The sequence below is a fragment of the Sapajus apella genome, unplaced genomic scaffold (assembly GCF_009761245.1).
Source record: "Sapajus apella isolate SASKATOON/1434 unplaced genomic scaffold, GSC_monkey_1.0 scaffold34, whole genome shotgun sequence".
NCBI classification, from domain to species: domain Eukaryota; kingdom Metazoa; phylum Chordata; class Mammalia; order Primates; family Cebidae; genus Sapajus; species Sapajus apella.
This window is the reverse complement of record NW_022436974.1, coordinates 15,165,193-15,185,768: the sequence shown is the minus strand read 5'-3', so window position 1 is coordinate 15,185,768 and position 20,576 is coordinate 15,165,193. Positions and strand designations below refer to the sequence as shown.

At 39.8% G+C, this 20,576-nt stretch overlaps 1 long non-coding RNA gene and 1 other non-coding gene across 2 annotated transcripts; both read left to right on the top strand.

The window, feature by feature from the left end:
- Positions 1-1,473: 1,473 nt before the first annotated feature.
- LOC116563347 lies at positions 1,474-1,580 on the top strand. Its single transcript, XR_004274349.1, has one exon. It is a non-coding gene; the product is annotated as a U6 spliceosomal RNA (small nuclear RNA).
- Positions 1,546-18,139, top strand: LOC116563244. Its single transcript, XR_004274299.1, has 3 exons — positions 1,546-1,560; positions 2,876-2,878; positions 18,053-18,139. It is a non-coding gene; the product is annotated as an uncharacterized LOC116563244 (long non-coding RNA).
- The last annotated feature ends 2,437 nt before the right edge of the window (positions 18,140-20,576 follow it).

Genomic DNA, 20,576 nt, shown 5'->3' with positions numbered 1-20,576 from the left:
TTTGACTATTATGAGCAGTGCTGCTATGAATATTTGTGTACAGGTTTTTGTGTGGACATATGTTTTCATTTTTCTTGGGTATATACTTAGGAGTAGCATTGTCAAATAATAACTCTATGTTTAACTTTTTGAGGAACTTCCAGATTGTGTTTTCCCAAGTGGCTGCACCATTTTATATTCCCAATCAATATATTGAGGGTTCTCACTTTTCTATGCCCTCACCAACACTTAGTGTGTTTTGCTGTTTTCATTTAACATTATTTCATAGATACATTTTCATGTTCACTTGGTTGTCATTTTTAATGGTTACACAGCATTCTAAATCAGTTAGTCAGACATTATTTAAAAATTACTTTAAAGCTGAGGACTTGGGTTGTTTTCAGTTTTGTGCCATTAGAAATAGTGGGACTAGAATCTGTACCACTTACTACATTTTTCCTTTAGCTATGTCATTGAGGTATGTTCCAGAGTGAAACAAAGGACACATACAGCTCATGTACTGCTTCCCTGGTTACTTTGCAGAAAAGTTGGCTGTACCTAAAACGCTATCAGCAACAAATGCTTATCTCCCAATATAAGGTTTTGTTGTTTTATTCGTATATATTAATGATATAGATATTGTATTAGTCTGTTCTCACAGTGCTAATAAAAACATACTCACGACTAGATAATCTTTAAAGGAAAGAGGTTTAATGAACTCACAGCTCCATATGGCTGGGGAAGCCTCATAATCATGGCAGAAGGCAAAGGAGAAGCAAAGTCGTGTCTAACATGGCAACAGGCAAGAAAGCTTGTACAGACAAGCTCCAGTTTATAAAACCATCAGATCTCATGGGGCTTATTCACTACCACGAGAACAGTACGGGGAAACCGTCTCCATGATTCAATTATCTCCACCTGGCCTGGCCCTTGACACACGGGGATTATTATAATTCAAGATGAGATTTAGGTGGAGACACAGCCAAACCACATCAGGTTCATAATTGAACCTTATCTTTTCTTACTTTTTCTTGAGACAGAATCTCACTCTGTTGCCCAGGCTGGAGTGCAGTGGCATGATCTTGGCTCACTGCACCTCTCCCTTCCAGGTTCAAGGGATTCTCCCGCCTCAGCCTCTTTAGCAGCTGGGAATTACAGGCATACACTACCACACTCAGCTAATTTTTCTATTTTTTAGTAGAAACAAGGTTTCGGCATGTTGGCCAGGCTTGTCTCAAACTCCTGGCCTCAGCTGATCTGCCTGCCTCTGCCTCCCAACTTGCTAGAATTACAGGCGTGAGCCACAGCACCTGGCCTGAATCTTAACAATCTTAGGTTGTTTCAATTTGCATTTCTTTTATTGTTGGTGAACTCAGAATATTTTAACAGCCCTCAGGTGTGACTCTAAGCCATCCATCCAAAAAAGCCAAGAAGTGCAGGAGAATCTAGGGTCATAGCAAAGGGCAGAAGATGGAGCTTAAAAAAATTCCCTGGGTGCTTGCTTCGGCAGCACATATACTAAAATTGGAACAATACAGAGAAGATTAGCATGGCCTCTGTGCAAGGATGACACACAAATTCGTGAAGCATTCCAAAAATAAAAATAAAAATAATAGAAATAAAAAATAAAAAAAATTCCCTGGGTTTGGGCTAGGCATAGTAGCTCATGCCTGTAGTCCCAATACTTTCGGAGGCTAAAGAGGGCAGATCACCCGAGGTCAGAAGTTCAAGACCAGCCCAACATGGCAAAACCTCATCTCTAGTAAAAATATAAAAATTAGCCTGGGCATGGTGGAAGGTGTCTATAATCCCAGCTACTCAGGAGGCTGAGGCATGAGAATCACTTGAACCCAGGAGGCTGCAGTGAGCTAAGATGGCACCACTGCACTCCAGCCTAGGTGACAGAACAAGACTCCATCTTAAAAAAACAAGAAAGAAAGAAATTCCCCAGGTTTGGGGAGCATGAGCTCAGGAGGTATGTTTGGTAGGGTGACTGCACCCTCAGCTGTAGATGAAAAGGACACTGGAAATGATGCTGAACTGACTTAGACGTCATGTCCTTTTCCATATTCTCCTTTCATTTGGCACTTCTCCTGGTTCTGCTTCTCCTGCCCTGGCCATTCCTTCTAAACCTCCTTTGAGAGTTTCTTTTCTTCTACCTGCTTCTTATACTTCGGTATTAAATCTAGGATTTCATTCTTGGGTCCTTCTTTTTTAACTTAATACTCTGGGCAATCTCATTTACCCCCATGGCTGTAATGACAATCTAAATGCTGAAAATTCTCAAATATATATTGCCAGCCTAGACCACTCTCTTGAATTCCAGAAGCACATATCTAATTTCCAACTGTATATCTCCATTTGAATGTCCTTTAGGTACTTCGAGTCCAGTAGTTCCCTCTCCAATCACTCCTTCTTTTCCCCATATGCCCTATCTTTAGATTGTAGCAACATCAACCCAGTCACTGAAGCCAGAAATGTGGAAGTCACTCCAAAGTCTTTCTTCTGTACCCTACATATTCCTAAATGTGCACCTTCTTCTCCCTAAACCTATTACATGAATTTGATTAATGTTTTGACTATGTCTCCCAATAACTGTGGCGTTGTTACATGTATCAGGGTTCTATTCGTTGCAACTCGTCACTTCAGAAGGGAATGGAAAAAGACTTATTGAATGTATACATGCGTGGAATGAAAGGAGAAACTGAGCAATTGTTGTGGAAAGGCAGGCTTCAGAGTGGCCTTGTGGACCTCAGCAGCAGCAGGTTGCTCTGGACCTTCTCTGGAGAGTCTGCTATGAACATGACTTGGTTCCAACAATGCTCAGCCTCTGTATCTCTTGGATCAAAATTCCAAATTTCTGGGGAAATCTTGTGGGGGAGCAATACAGATTAAGAAGGTGAGGAAGATGAGTCATGTGATGGGGACACAGCTCTGGAGGATGACTTCTATGTATTAGAGGCAGCTATCAAAGAAAAAAGAGATGGCAAGAGCTGGACAGTCTTTGCAGAAGTTGTTTATGACATTCCCACAGTTTCTGAACTGGTCTCCTTGCCTCTAGTCTTACATTTCACAAGCTCACATTCTGCCAGAATGATCTTCCAAAATACAAGTCTGAGAGAAAAAACGACAAATATAGGCATGAAATCCTTCTTCAGCTCCTACTAAGTCTGGGAATTTGAGCAATAGCAACTACCATCTGAGTCCCTGAGATCCGCCGGCACTGTGTCAGTACTTTACATGTGTTATTTCTACTGCTCATGACCACTCTGCAAGGTAGATATTATAATTACTGTGCAAAAGAAGAAACTGAGGCTCAGAATGAATTAGTAAACTTGTCCTAGGGGCCCTGACTGGCAAGCAGCAGAATTTACCTGTTGACTCAAGGCATTTATTACTGGATTATACTCCCTCTCTGAGATTTTCAGTGTCTTCGTTTATAAAGTAAGTATAACTTTTTTGTTTTTCAGAATTGATGTTAGAATTAGGCAATACTGACCACATGATTTGTGGGGCTCATTGCAAAATGAAAATGCAGGATAGCCCCTTGTAATGAAATTGTTAAGAATTTTAAGAGAGCAGCAGCAGGGCATTCAACTAAGTGTGGGGCTCCTTTTTTTGATGAGCACCAAACACCCAACATATCAGGATGTGAACATCTTTGGGGGACCATTATTCAGTCTACCACAATAATAATATTCTGTTTCTTATTATTTTGTTTTCCTTATTTCATGCTTCAGTGGTTTCAGAATAAAATTCAAACTCTTTTTCAGGACATGGCTAGCCCATTGTGATCTGACCCATGCCCATCATTCTAATTTCAATTCTTTCTACTCCCCCACATGCATTGAACAAGATGTGATTTTTCCATTGCAATCTGCTGTCACTTGCTGACCAGGCTCTTTCATACTGTTATTTCTGCACAGAATATTCTCCCCCATTTCCCCTTTTCACCATCCTTCTTCTCTTTCAGTTTTGTCTGATTTGTCGTCGTTGTTGTTAACACTTAGCCCAGGTTTTCTCCTGGAAAAAAATTCACTCCACCACTTATGATCCTGGAAAAGTTTCTTTGTTTCTCTATTTTCAAATCTAAAAAATGAAAATCATAGAATAGCACCTGCATTATTGTGAGGCTCAAATGACATCCACATAAAGCATTTGGCAGACTGCCTGTCAGATGGTGAGTGCCCACAAAAAATTATCTATAATTATCATAAATACTCCTTGAACTTCCCCCATGGTGATATAAGAGCTTTCCCCTCTGTCCTCTACTAGCAACCAGTGCATGGAAGGTGGCAGGCTTTCCTGTAATTTACTGCTCATGTGTAAGTCTGTTCTGCTGTACTGACCATTCTTTGAGATCAAGAGCTCAATTGTTCATTTCCATATCTTTAGGGCCTAGCACAGGGTTTGGACATATGGCAAGTTAATATTTATTGAAGCAAAATAGGGAAATAACTCTTAGGAGGACACATGCTAATTCTGTTCTCAGAATACTTTTTTAAAACATTCATTCCATTCTTATGTTCCTGCAGTACAAGTCTAAAAATATTTCATTTGTCTACCTTCTATTTAAATAAAAGTGCAGCATTAACAAAACCTACCCTGTTGTGCCAAATTTCCTTTTGTCTTCCTTTGCTCTAGCTAATTCCTCTTTTTTTTCTTTGTACTTCCTCCTAGTAAAGGTCATTTCATTCTGTGTCATAATCCTACCTTTTTTATAAAAAAAAAAATATAGCGTCAATGTTTTTCCCAAAATATGCATTATTGCAAGCTTCCCAGAAAGCTGTCGTTACCGGTAACAAGGGAAGCCCCACCCTTCCTTTCCCGCCCTGTGCTGCAGCCCTTGAAGTCTCCAGGGCATCTGTAACTTTAGCATGGAGTCAGTATGAGCTCCCTCTCCTGGCAGGTTACAGTCATGCTAAAACTGGACACAGGGCTAGAGTATCCCAGTCACACATTCAGAAATGATTATAAAGCATGAGATAACTCAGGCCTGTCTGTTCCCTGAGCTCAGATTTAAGGAAAGTGTGAGGCTATCTGATTTATTTACGAAATCATTTGCTTGACAGGCATCATAGAGATCTGAATCTCATCCTACCACTTGGAGAAAAGAAGCTGCACTGTCTAGTGAAAAGAATAAGAACTTGGATTTATGCCGTGTTCTACCACTTACCTAGCTGGCTGCTCTTCTGGCAAATTAATATCTGTAAGCCTCTGTATCTTCAACTTCAGGGCCACATTAGACCTCTTCTACCTACCTTATAGGGTAGATGCAAATTTTAAAACAATATAAAAACAGTGCTATTTATTGGGTACTAGCTATGCTTCAGGCACTGATAGGTGCATTATCCTTATTTTGCATATGAGGAAACCACAGTTCAAGGAGTTGTCATATACAGTAGTAGGGCAAGTTAACACATGGAGAGTCAGGATTCAAACCCAGATCTTTCTGACTCAAAAGCCTTTCTTGATGTTGTTTTCCCTTTAATTGTTCCAGACTGATGTTCATGAATCATGCATCTGAAAACATTTGGTGGGGGGAGTAAAATTCTATACTACAAAGGTTAATTTTTATTCTATAGATGATAAAATTGAGGCCCAGAGAAGTGCAGTATATTTCCCTTGGAGTTGGTGGCAAGTCCAACTCAATTTGATTGATTAAGGACTCAGTTGTAGGTACTCAATAGGGCTGTCAGGTGTGCAGGCTACTCAGGTGTTGAAGTGTAGCTGCACCCAGTGAAAGGGAAATCCAACAAAGGTGTCAGGTACTTTAGACTTTTTTCCACATGCTTTCCACTTTGTGGTTGCACTGGACAACTTAGGTGACACAATCTCAGTGATACTGTTCAGGTCAAAAGGGCTTCCTGAGTCCTTGCAGTGAAACACAGGAGGCCCTCTGCGTGACTTGGTCCCAGCATCAGTCTCCAGCTTCATCTCTCATCAGGTCTACAGGGTCATCATCTAGCTCCAAACCTCCTCCTCAGTCTTACTGAACTGCTTACAGCTTCTGGAATGTACCACATGGATTTGTGCCTCAGAACCTCCATTCCTTTACTTAGAATACATTTCATGCACTGAGCATCTACTCATTTTGCAAGACTCTGCTTAAATGTCACTTTTTGGACACAGTCTTATTTTATCTCCTACCACCTCTCCCCACTTAAGATAGAATTCACCATTCTCTCCTTTGGGCCTCTAATGTCTCCTCTACATATTTTTGCATTGGGACATATAACATTTTTATTGCACCAGTAAAAGCGTTTTTTTGCATGTATGTCTGTTAACACCTTAAGGATAAGGACTACCTTATTTGTCATTGCATCTTGAGTTTTTCGTATTCTGAGCACTTGGGGTCAGAGCATGATGGCCAGCTAACCCAACAACTCCACCCGACTTATCTTTCGCCTGCTTCCTCTATAAAAGCCAGAAAAAATGAACCACTTTTCCCAACCTTGCTTGCAACAATTAGACGCTGCACCCAAAAAAGTTCTGCGCAATAAGACATGAGCAAAGATCTCAGGGAGAAGCAGAATGCTTCTAGGAGCACTTTTGTGATTCTGATAAAAGGGCCAGAGTGACTAATGAAAACTGTCTCCCTTTCATTCTGTCTTGAATATGAACATAATACTTGAGTTGAGGTGGCGTCATCTTGTAACTATTAAGGAAAAGCCCAAAAGGCCACTGAATCACTGAACAAATGCAGCTGCTGGATTATTGTTACATGAGAAAATTGTACCCTCACTGATTCAATCTGCTATGGTTGGGTCATCTGTTACTTGTACCTGAGACCATTCCTAAGTAATCTATTAATTAATATTTTTTGTCACTTAAAAACAGACATTTTTTTATTTCAAAGGCTTTCAAATGTTTAGTTCCAGAAACTTCTCCTCAAGAGGAATTTTAAACTAAGCCCAATGAGTAATGTTGATGAAAGGAGAGGGGCTCTGACTGAAGAGGATAGGAGATTGCTGTGTGGACTACCAGCCCTTTTCTTACCCTTTCTTTTCCCCAGTAGCCCCTAAGACACCTATTTGGAACTCCTACAGCGTCTCTGAATACTGAACTACTCTCTAACACTTGATGGGAGTGTAAATTTGAACAGCCTCTTTTGTGCACAGTTTAGCAGTTTGAGGACAATAACTATCATGTTGTTACATTATGTAATCTTTGACTCAGCAATTCCATTTCTAAGCATGTATCCACAGAAATACTGGCATTGTTGTACAGAGATGTGTACATATGTAAAAGGTGGTTCATTACTGAATTGCCTAAAGGTTAAAAAAAAAGAAAGAAAAATTTTAAAAGCTATGTAAATGTCCATTAGGGAACTGATTACTTTATAGCACATTCATCCTCTGGCATATTCCGCACCCATTACTGACATTGAAAGGTCTCCAAGATATATTAAAAGTAATATACCTTTAACATATATTTTTAAAGTAACTCATAAAATAGTATTATAGAAAAGCCATATGACTGCATAAAATATACAATGTAGGTACGTAAATGCATAGAAAAAATGTCTTGAATGAAGATAATGTTAACAGTGATTACTTTTGGGTAGTGAGATTGAGAGAGAGAGAGAACTTCAACATTTTACTTTGTAAACCAGTATATTGTTTGAAAAATCATCATGTATTTATTATTCTTTTATAAAAAATAGAAAATAGTACCTTGCCAAAGAAGATAAACTAGGCCAGGCACGGTGGCTCACACCTGTAATCCCACCACTTTGGGAATCTGAGGCAGGCAGATCACCTGAGGTTGGGAGTTTAAGACCAGCCTGACCAACACCAAGAAACCCCAACTCTACTAAAAATACAAAATTAGCATGGCATGGTGGCGCATGCCTGTAATCCCGGCTGCTCAGGAGGCTGAGGCAGGAGAGTTGCTTGAACCTGGGTGGCAGAGGTTGCAGTGAGCCGAGATTGGGCCATTGCACTCCAGCCCAGGAAGCAAGAATGAAACTCCATCTCAAAAAAAAAAAAACAAAAAAAAAAACAACAGATAAACAGATTATAAATAAGCACATAAAAAGATGTTCAACATCATATATCATCAGTGTACTACAAATTTAAAAAACAATGAGATACCACCACCTATTAGAATGGCAAAAAATCCAAGATACTGATAGCACCAAATGCTGGTGAGGATAATGGAGAAACAAGAAAGCTCATTCATTGCTAGTGGGAATGCAAAATGGCAAAGCCACCTCGGAAAATAGCTTGGCAGTATCTGATAAAACCAAACATCTTTTTACTATATGATCCAAATTATGGTTTTTGGTATTTAACCAAATAAGTTGAAAACTCATGTCTATACAAAACCCTGCACACCAATGTTTATAGCAAGCAGCTTTATTCGTAATTGACAAAACTTAGAAGCAACCAAGATGTTCTTTAGTAGTTGAACTGGTAAATAAACCATGGTACATTCAGAAGATGGAATGTTTTTTAGCACTAAAAAGGAATGAGCTATTAAGCATGAAAAGAATGGCATTGTCTCTATTCTCTGTGAAAAGACATAAAGGAAACTTAAATGCATATAATTATACCAACTGATAGAAGACAACTTGAAATGGCTCCATACTTCATGATTCCAAGTATATGACATTCTGAAAAAGACTAAACTACAGAGACAGTAAAAAAGATCACTGGTTGCCAGGGGTTCGCAGGAATGGAGGGGTGAATAGACAGAACACAGAGAATCTTTAGAGCAATTAAACTACTTTGTATGATACTGTAGTGGATACTTGTCATTATATAGTTGTCAAAACCTGGCCATATACATAAAGCACCAAGAGTAAAGCCTAATGCAAACTATGGACTTTGGGTCGTAAAAATGTGTCAATGTAGGTTCATTCATTGTAATAAATGTACCACTCTGGGGCAGGATGTTGATAGTGGGAGAGACCATGTGTGCATAGGGGCAGAGGATACATAGGAACTCTCTTAATTTTGCTGTGAACGTAAAACCGCCCAAAAAAATAGTTTGTTTAAAAAATAGAAAAAAGAAACAAGACTTAGCCCAACGTATTTTATTATTATTATTATTATTTTTTTTTTTTTTTTTTTTTTGAGACAGGGTCTTGCTCTGTTACCCAGGCTGGAGTGCAATGGTGTGATCACAGCTCACTGTAACATTGAACTCATAGGCTCAAGCAATCCTTCTGCCTCAGCCTCCCAAATATCTGGCACTACAGGTATATGCCACCACACCCAGCTAGCTTTTTTAGTTTTATTTTTTGTGGAGACAGGCTCTCGCTATGTTGCCCAGGCTGATGTGAAACTCCTGGCCTCAAGTGATCCCCCTGCCTCAGCCTCCCACAGCTCTGGGATTACAAATGGAAACCACCATGCCTAGCCTAGCCCAACATGTTTATTCAACAGGATGGACTAGGTGCTGTGAGAGTACAGTGAAAATTAAGACATAGTTCCTGTTCTCAAAGTGCTTGAATATAATAATACAGTGAAGTTATAAAACTATACTATTCTATAAAGCAGATTTTTTGAAAAGTGCTATAAGAAAAACACAAGTAACTGATTATGAGAGTCTGGAGAAAAGAATGACTTCCTCTGTTCTGATTAGGTGGAATATAAGAATATTTCACTACAGCAGAAGCATATAAGTTGGATCTCAAAATACAAATACATTCTTGTCAGTCAGAGTGGCAAGGGAACAGGAAGAGCACTCTAGGCAGAGGGAACAGCACAAGGAGGCCTGAAAGTGTGTATTATATGTGAGGAATGGTGGCTGCCTGGGTGGCTATCATGTAAGATAAGTAAAGGGATACCTTGGGAAATAAAACTGGAAAGGAAGAGTGAGGTAAAAGCATGCCAAATCTTGTAAACTCCTTGCTGAGCTGTTTATGTTAACAAAATATAGGGAGTTAACACAGGTAGGCCAAGTCAATCACTGGTAGACTAGATCCATTGTCTTGTAGCTGGGACAGGAGTTAAGAGGCATTGGCCTCTGTCCAGGGGCCTGGGCCAGGGTTCAAGAAGGGTAGGTTCTGATGAGCCCACACTCTAAAGTCTGCAATGGGAGCACCAAATGTTTGATCTCCTGGGCTCAAACAATCCTTCTGCCTCAGGAGGACTGTGGGGTTGTGGCAACAGCTCACTAAGGGCATCTACTGCCTTTTGCATCTGAGCAACTCTGGCTTCCCTGCTCAGCCCCTCTCTAGCTGGCAAGACCTTCTGTAATTAGACATCATGCTTTCTCATGCTTGGTGTCCCTTTTTAGGGTCATCTTCTCTAGCTAGACAGAGGAGCCTTGTGAAGATACTGGTAAGGATCTGTTTTCTTCCTATCCCTACTGTTCTAGGAGTTGGGTAGGAACATGCCCCTATTGACCTGCCTCTCTCTAACCATCCAGAATTCAACCAAGGAGTTTGTGTTTTGGAATCTGCCTCATTTCTCTTGATTCTGGTTTTCTAAGCTCCTGATATTAAATTACTCTCTTATTTTTCCTCCATGGTTTGATTTGTGTTTCTGGCTCTGATTCCCAATTGTTCCAAAACATTTTACTTTAATGGTTTGGCCCTACATTCAACCTTACTGTGAGGGTCAGCCTTAAATGCCCCCAGAATAAAGGCTTTTTACCTAATATGGACCCTGCATCACATCATTGCACCTAAGCTGCCTGTAATCTAATCAGGGAGACGTGATTTTTAAACACTAAACAAAAATATACGGTTGAATAGGATGAAACTGTAAAACATCTTGTCGTTAACAAAGAAAAGGCAGTAAAATGTAGTGAGAAAGGAGCTGCATTCAAGACACCTGGATTCTAGTTTTAGTTGTCACTAACTGGTTGCAGGACTGACCAAGTCTCTCAACTATGAAATTGAAGGATTGTTCTATATGACTTCTCGGGAACTTTAAACTCTGTGACTAAGCACTATGTGGGTGGAGAAAGGGAGAGATCTGTTTGGGTGGCATTTGTTGAATAAGTCTTCTAGGAGAAGAAAAAAAGGAATGGAAGGTGAGCTTTAAAAATGTGTGGGATATTTTTGTGGGGAAGATGAAAGTGAGAGCACTTGCAGAGTTGGGTGTGAAAGTATCAGTAAAATAAGGACGGAGGAATGAGCAGAGTGGTTCAAGGCACAGCAAACACACCAGCCTGATCACAGCGGCTAGTAAGCAGTGGGAGAGGCCTGGAGGGGCAGGCTATGGTGAACGCTGTTGGACAAGAGACTGAGAGGTTGCAGAGGACCACTGTGGAAGGAAGATTAGCCTGGGAACAGTGGGCAGGATGGAGGGGCGGGAGAATATATTGGAGAGTTGACATATATTGGAGTTTGTGACAGTGGTCCAGGTATGAGTTAAATACATTTGGACTAGGGTGGCTGAGATGTGAGTAGAGAAAGTGGTAAACCTGAGAGGCATTTTGAAACAGAGATTAAATAAGGAGGAATAAGAAGAGGAAGTGATCCAAGTTAACCAGCAAGGCTTTAGTGGAGATTTTGTTAACAGAAAGGGGAAAGGAATTTTGGGGGGAGAGGTTTGGTTTTCTGGGGAGTTTGTTTCATTTTTAGACATGAATATGTGTGAACAGTTATACTGGGAAGTTTATTGTTTTTTTTTTTTTTTTTTGAGACGGAGTTTCCCTGTTGTTGCCCAGGCTGGAGTGAAACGGCGCGTTCTCGATTCCCTGTAACCTTTGCCTCCCGGGTTCAAGAGGTTCTCCTGCCTCAGCCTCCTGAGTAGCTGGGATTATAGGCATGCACCACCACACCTGGCTAATTTTATATTTTTAGTAGAGACAGGTTTAGTAGAGCCGTGTTGGTCAGGCAGGCCTAGAACTCCCAACCTCAGGTGATTTGCCCGCCTCGGCCTCCCAAAGTGCTGGGATTACAGACAGCCCTAGGAGTCTTTTAAAATGGGTATATTTGTGTAGGCAGTTAGAAATGTGAATATTATTGTCAAAATCAGATAGATGAGTTTTTATTGTTCACACTGAGGCAGTAGTTGAAACTGTAAAAGCAGATGCTGTGTATGAAGGAGAATATTATAAAGAGAAAAACATACAAATAAATTATTAGAAGAAAGAAATCATTACACATTCTACAATTCTTAACTATCTAGCTTTACATTTTATTTCTAACCTACAGCCAACTCTTACAGTACTCTTTTGACCTGTCCCACAAATTTATCTCTCTCAACCCTTTTTTTTTTTTTGTATAAATATTAGCAAGCTTTTCCTTTTCTTTCTGGGTAACTGTATTAGTAAAGATAGGTTAGCTTATAGTAACACTCCAAATCTCAGTGGCTGAAAGGTATTTCTCATATACTCTACATGTGTGTTACTTCCCTTCACATTTTATTGGCCAATGCAAGCCACATAGCCACATCAATCCTCAAAGGAGATAGTTTGATCCTCCAGTGTACATTAATGGAAAGAGTGGGACTATTTGTGAAAAGTTTGAATGATCACCATAGTAACACACTTTTTTCCTTAGACCATTATGTACAACCATGCCTCCTCTACCTTTTTATTTTTCAGTATGAACATTTTTTTTTTATAAGCAGCAGTACAGTGGCATAATTCCAAGTTATTTCTGCTTCTTTGCTCTTGTTTTCTCATTTTGATGCTGTCTTCCTTTGGCTCCATGATAGGGTCTCTTCTTTTCTTCCTTTCCCTATTCTTAGACCTGAAGAGACTCAAGGAAATGCTACAATGGAATCAAAACAGTCTTTACTCCATCTCTCCTTCCTGTGGTCTCACTGCTCTTCCTTCTTTAACAAGAGTCAGTTCTTCCCCTTTGAGTCCTGCTGCACTTCCTTCTTCTTTCTCACTTCCATGTCACTCAGAGGTTAAAGCGGTTGTGGAGCAAAACAACCAGCTGACAAGCAATAGACGTTATTCAATCCACTGTTTATTCTGTGCAACAATAATTAGCTGGTTGCCCTAATTTTCACAGCCTGTGCCCACCCCATACATTGTTGACTTGATTACTTCTAATCAGAATTAATCTTTTTTTCCATTTAAATCCCACAGAATGTGATTTGAGTCTCTAATTTGATTATCACATTCTGCCCTCCCTCAGGGTTATTTTTATATATGCTCCCTCACTAAATTGTGACATCATTATAGAATAAACAGTGATGTGCACATAATAGATACTCAAAAATTGTTAATTCACTGATGAGTCCTATATTTGACTAAATTGGCCATTGATTTTGGTAACATTTGGGTAAATCTTGATTCAGCAATTATCTAGAAAAAAGCATATATAAATAGAAAAAATATTATCTATTGAAGACCTTTCTATTTCTCACCCTCCATACTAAGATTGTAGTACTATTGTTTGTTTACAATTCATACCACACCTACTTTCTAATAAGCTTTAAGTAGCTGCATTAGGCAATAAATTCACTTATTCATTCATTCTTCGCTGATTTGCTCAATAGTCACTTAATGAGTCCCTATCATAGTCTAGGGATAGGATAGAAAGTCTAATAAAGGGTTGAGCATGGTGGCTCATTCCTGTAGTCCCAGCACTTTGGGAGGCTGAGACTGACAGAATGCCTGAGTTCAGGAATGCTAGACCAGCCTGGGCAACATGGTGAAACCCTATCTCTACTGAAAATACAAAAATTAGCTGAGCATGGAGGCACCCACCTGTAATTCCCGCTACTTCGGGGTCTGAGGCACAAGAATCACTTGAACCTGAGAGGCAGAGGTTGCAGTGAGATGAGATGGCACCACTGCACTCCAGCCTGGGTGACACGGTGAGACTCCATCTCAAAAAAAAAAAAAAAAAAAAAAAGTCTAATAAAACATGGTAACCTCTTTCAAAATCTGGGACCAGGTGGAAGCCACATAAATAAAGCAATTGCTACAGTGCCCTAAACACTGTGGCTTAGAGGAGAAGCATCTAAGTGAGACTGGAAGTTCTTAGAAGATGGGACCCCTGAAACTAACTTTGAGGCTAAGGGGAGGAGGTAGCTGGAGAATTGAGGATGATGGAAAAAGTGTTTTTATGAGACGGAAATGTGCCATGTGCAAAGATTGAGATGGAAAATAAATTACTTTCTCCAGAAACTGCTCAAGAAATTTCGTAGGATTGATCCATAACATACTAGTTGAGGAACGACAAGAGATAAGCTAGTGAAATGAACATGTGTCAGATCTAAAAGCGTCTTTTGTCTTAAAGTAAGGAAGAGTAACATCAAAGCTATGGAACACGTCCAAACTTCTGGGCCAGGCAAGTGGGGTCTCGGATGCCATTCTGGGATTATACTTCCAGAAGCTGGGTCTGGTTATGGGTGGGGTAAGACTTTTCCCATAATATGCATGGAGTAGAACTGAGAGGATCTGAAAGTGAGGGCCCAGGGGACAAAGCTAGAATTAATTCAAAGATGACAGGAAACCAGAAATAATTAATATGAAGCATGATCAGAAAGTACTAAGACAGAGCAAAGAGGAAAAAAAGGGAGGGTGAGAGGCACAGCTTTGTGCTCAGGCAGAGTCTTGGTCTATTGCCCAGACTAAAGTGCAGTGGTACAATCTCAGCTCACTGCAACTTTCATCTTTTGAGTTCAAGAAATTCTTATGTCTCAGCCTCCCGAGTAGCTGGGATTATAGATGTGCACTACCACATCCAGCTAATTTTTTGTATTTTTAGTAGAGACAGGGTTTCATCATGTTGGCCAGGCTGGTCTTGAACTCCTGGCCTAAGGTGATCGGCCTGCCTCAGCCTCTCAAAATATTGGGATTATAGGCAGGACCCACTGCACCTGACCACAGGTCAGTATCTTAAAGCCACCTTTTCCCTTTTGGGGCTCCTTAAGCCTGTGTCTGCATGGGAGAGGAATATTATGAACCGGTTTGGACCTAAGGCTATCCAAGTATTTTAAGCAGAAGAGTGATAGGGCCTGTTGTTGCTCTCTTAATTCTAGGCTCACAGCATCTTGTCATGTCCTGTGAGCTCTATCCCATATGTGTCTGGCCCAGAGTAAGTCCTAAATAAATATTTAGTGAATGGCATGGACTTCCTTCTAATTGTTAAGCACAGGAATGCGTTTGTTTAGTCTATTCACATATTATGTGGGTATAATGCTGCAAGAAAACTAATTTCATAGAAACCCACAAAAATGTACTCTTCTCTTTTATTTTAATAAATGTCCACTAAAATTATGTTATTTACCAGCCATTCAAATGTAAAATTACTCTTTTTTCAACAGTGTCTCAGACATACACATTAAGGAATAAGACAATAGAAAAGATACCCAGAGAAGTAGAACCAACTAAAATATAAAAACAAAATAACAAACAGTTTACCAATAAAGTGGTATATGTTTACATAACAATATAGCAACAGTCGCTAAGACTATTGCAAAAGATGGAGTTAAACAAATACAAAGCTGCTTACAAGACTTGTATGTGTAAACTGTTGAACTAATTGAAGTAATGGTGGTGATAATAAACTTAGAATTCCCTGCAGAGGTCAGGTATGGTGCCTCACATCTGTAATCCCAGGACTTTGGGAGCCTGAAGCAGGAGGATCACTTGAGCTCAGGAATTCTAGACTGCAGTAAGCTATGATTGCGCCACTGCATTCCAGCTGGGGTGACAGAGAGACACTGTCTCTCAATAATAAATACATACATAAAATATTAAAAAGAAATAAAGAGAATTTCCTGTGGGAAAGCTACATCATTTGCCTGCCATTCTAAAGTTGGGGTGGGGGGCTGAATAGGTAAGCTTTGGGTCCAGTTTATCATGAGAGAAGGCTTTAAGCAAACAACAGTTGAACAGAGTGTGGCCAGCCTGTACATATGTCACAATGGTGCCATCATGAGACAAGTCCACATAATATAAAAAGTGAGAAAGAAAATACAAACTCCAAGTGAAGACCAAATTGCTAAGGGCCGCAGAGCCTCCTAGACTACTCTTCATTCACAGCATAGGCTTCAAATGTGCCTTGTGAATGTGCATATGTAACATCTGAATGGATGTGCCTTCTAAGTTAAAGTCGACACACATTTAAACCTGTACTTTTTCAGTTATTGATATGAACTTTCTGTCTCAGATTTTAGAATGATTTCTTCATGTTTAACAATATCACCAGATAACAAGAAGCAGCATGTAAAGATACTTGTTATGGTATTATAAGAAGTAAACGTTTGATCTGTGTCCCAAATTCCTAGTACGCAGCTCCTGAAACTTTTTGGAATCTTGGGAATGATAAGGGTAAGAGTATATTTTGCATGCTAATTAGATGTCTGGTGGCTGAGGGCCCCTATGTTGCTTCAGGATAGGGGCTGGAAGCCCCAAAACGTCAAGCCTTGATAGAAACTTGGAACTTTCACCCCCATTCTGCAACCTCTGGGAAGGGGAGAGGGGGTAGAGATTGAGTTCAATCACCAATGGCCAATGATTTAATGAATCATGTATATTTAATGAAACTTCCATAAAAACCCATAAACAATTGAATGCAGAGAGCTTCCCAGTTGGTTAACACATCCGCATGCTGGGAGGGTGGCACACCCCAGCTCCATGGTACAGAAGCTGTTATGCTTGGGACTCTCCTGGGTCTTACTCCTGTACCTCTCATCTGACTGTTCATTTGTATCTTTTAAAATAAACTGACAAATGTAAGTAAAGTACCTTCCTGAGTTCTGTTGGCCAGTCTAGGAAATGATTGAAACTTAGGAGTGGGTTATGGGAATATCTTTAGGGCTGGTCACATAGAAATACAGGTGATCTCAAATAGCATGGTACTGGCATAAAAACAGACATATAGACCAATAGAACAGAAAAGAGAGTCCAGAAATAAATCTACATGTTTATGGTTAATTGATCTTTAACAAAGGTGCCAAGAGCACACAATAAGGAAAAGGCAGTCTCTTCAATAAATGGCATTGGGACAATTGGATGTCCATGTGCAAACAAATAAAATTGGACCCTTATCTCACAACATATACAAAAAAAATCAATTCAAAATGGATTAAAGACTTAAACATAAGACCTGAAACTGTGAAACTGCTAGAAGAAAATATAGGAAAAAAGTTTCTTGACATTGTCCTCAGCAGTGATTTTTTGGTTATGACCCCAAAAGCACAAGCAGCAAAAGGAAAAATAGGCAAATGAGAGTGCATCAAAAAAGCTTCTCTACAGAAAAAGAAACAATCTATGGAATGCAACCTGCGGACAGGAGAAAAGAGACAAGAAACAACCTATGGAATGAAAGAAAATATTTGCAAACCATATATCTAATAATAGGTTAGTATTCAGACTGTACAAGGAATTTAAACAAGTCAGTAACAAGAAAACACATAACCAGATTTAAAAATGGGCAAAAGACCTGAATAGACATTTCTCAAAAGAAGACATATGAATGGCCAACAGGTATATGAAAAAATGGTCAATATCACTAATTATCAGGAAAATGTAAATTAAACCACAGTGAGATATCACCTCACACATGTTAGAATAGCTATCAAAAAAAATGATAATATGTGTTGGTGCAGATGTAGAGAAAGGGGAACCCTTGTACAATGTGGGTCAGAATGTAAATTGGTATAGTCACTGTGGAAGACCATATAGAGGTTCCTTAGAAATTAAAAAGAGAACTACCTTATGACCCAGCAATCCCACTTCTGAATATATACACAAAAGAAAGGAAATCACTATATTGAAGAAGTATCTGCACTCCCACGATCATTGCAGCATTATTCACAACAGCCAAGATAGATAGGAAATCAACCTAAGTGTCCATCAATAGATGAATGGATAAAGAAAATGTTTTATACACACACACACACACATGCACACACACACACACACACACACACACACAATGTAATGTTGTTCAGCTTTTCAAAATAAGGAAGTTCTGTCACTTATGACAATCTGGATAAACCTAAAGGACATTATACTAAGTGAGATAAGCCAGGCACTGAAAGACTACAGATACTACAGATCTCACTTATATGTAGAACTCATAGAAACAGGGAGTAAAATTGTGGTTCACAGGGCCTGGGGGTTAGAAGAAAGGAATGGGAAGATACTGGTCAAAGGGTACACAGTTTCTAACTGTTAAGATGAATAAACTCTGGAGAGCTATTGTACAGCATGGCAATGTAGTTAATAATACTGTATTGTATTCTTGAAAATTGCTAAGACAGTAGATTTTAAATGTTCTCACAACAAAACTTTTTTTACAAAAAATGTTGTATGTGCAGTGACAGATATGTTACTTACTTTGATTAAACACATATACATATATCAAAACCTCACATTGTACACTGTGAATATATACCATTTTTATTTTTCAACTACAGCTTAATAAAGGGAGGGGAGGGTGGAGAAGTATGCATGACCTGACATTGCACCTGGAATCTGAAGTGAGGGCAGCCTTGTCACTCTGAGCCCTTAAACCTGAAGAGTCGGAGGCCAACTCAGAGTAGTTAGTGTCTATTGAATTGGATTGTTGGACACCCAGTCAATTTCCAGAGAGTTGGAGAATCGGTTGGTATGAGAAAACAACCGAAATAGTTTGTGTCAGAAGCGTTGTGTGTAAAAAAAAGCTTACCTCTGGCAAAATGTATCTTACTAATTTTACTATTCTATTTATCTGGAAAAAAGTATATATAGTAGAATCTCACAGGTTCTGTGGGGTGTGTGTGTGTGTGTGTGTGTGCATTCATGAGAAGTTTGGTTTGGTGGGTGCAGAGGTTTGGCTTTAGTGGGTGTGTAAGTCAGTCTAGGGTTTTTTCCCCGAAACATTCCAGGTCTAGGTTTACTTGTTGCTTTGTTCTTTCTCCTTCATATTCCACATTCCTTACTTCCTTCAGGTAAACTTTAAGTAAACTCACTGCTTTTGGACACCAACATCGACCTCATTCATCTCAGTTATCTCTACTTGGTTCTGCAGATACTCCTGTGTTTAACACATTCTTTAAGGCAGTGGAGAGCTGTGGAAAGGTTTTAAACCTTGAGCACGTGGTTAAATTTACCATATGATTTTAGGTAATCACTTGGACCAGAGACTGTACACAAGCAACTCAGGGATGAAGGCTATGTAGCGCAGTGCACAAAAAACACAAGTCCTGGAGTCAGCCAAACCTGGATCCACATCTGGTTTTCAACACTTATTGGCTGTATAACCTTAAACAAGTTACTCATTCTCTCCAAGGCTACATTTCTTCAAGGGCAATAGAAATCATTTTCAATTACGTCACGTTTGTAAAGTGGTTAATGTAAACATTGGCATGTAGAAAGCACTCAGCAAATAGTAAGTTAATTGCTGTGTTGTTCTATGAATGTTTTCCTTGTTGTTTCATGAGTCTTAACTGGATTTTAAACTCCTTCTGGTCAGTATCTGTCTCTTTTACTTCCCACTAAGGGCACCTGATACATTGTCGGACTAGATGCCATCCGATTCAGGTCTTCTAGTCCATGGCTGACCTGTTACAGCCCTGACTAGGAGGTTACTCAAATGTCATCCCATTCCAACTCTGGGGCAACCTTATGCCAAAGGAAGGTAGACCAGGCCAAGGTGGTCTTTGACATCCAGTTCTTTCTTTTTCATGCCCCTGAAACCTTAAACTAGGATCACTTTAGGCTTCCACTTTTGGACTCATACCTCACTCAGTGCCATGCACCCACACCACTCTTCTGTCCACCTAGAATGAGTCCCTCGTTAAAAATGACTCTGGCCGGGCACGGTGGCTCACGCATGAAATCCCAGCACTTTGGGAGGCCAAGGAGGGCAGATCACCTAAGGTCAGGAGTTTGAGATCAGCCTGGCCACCATGGTGAAACTCCATCTCTACTAAAAACACAAAAATTAGCCAAGCATGGTGGCACAGGCCAGGAGTCCCAGCTACTCGGGAGGCTGAGGCATGAGAATTGCTTGAATCCAGGAGGCAGAGGTTGCAGTGAGCCAAGATCGTGCCATTGCACCCCTGCCTGGGTGACAAAAGCAAGATTTCATTAAAAAAAAAAAAAATTGACTCTGCCTTTCCAGCCCTATCTGCTCACTAATTCATTGACTATATTCAACAAACTTTTGCTGAGTGATTACAGCCTTCTCCAAACTGGGAAAATAAACTGAAAGAGCTACAATCTTTACACTCCAGTAACACATGTTTTGCTTATGCTATAATACAGTTAGTGCTGGGACTAGTGAATGCATCCCCAGAATTAGAACCACCTGTGAAAGTTTTAAAACTACAAATGCTTACATCCCAGCTAATTTAGTAAATCTAGGTCAGACTCAGATACATAAAATCTCTGAACCTTCCTCAAGGATTTTACTGAACACCCAGGGTTAAGAACTACGGGATGTGCTGCGAGTAGAAAGAGCATGGGGATCAGGAGGTGTTGGATGAGCTTCAGGTTGGGACACTGAATTGCATGATGAAGAAAGTGTGGTTTTCCAGAGAAAGAACAGCATTCTAGGAAAAGGAAAAGCATAAAGCCAAAACCTAAGGCCTTTGAATTTATCAGTATAATTTTTACTAATATACGAGTTGAAGAGCATTAGTAGACCCATCGTTGAATAACATTTATGCACACTAACTAAAAACTTCTGAGCAAAATGCCCTTATTTTTATCCATCAGTGCAGTTGACACATACT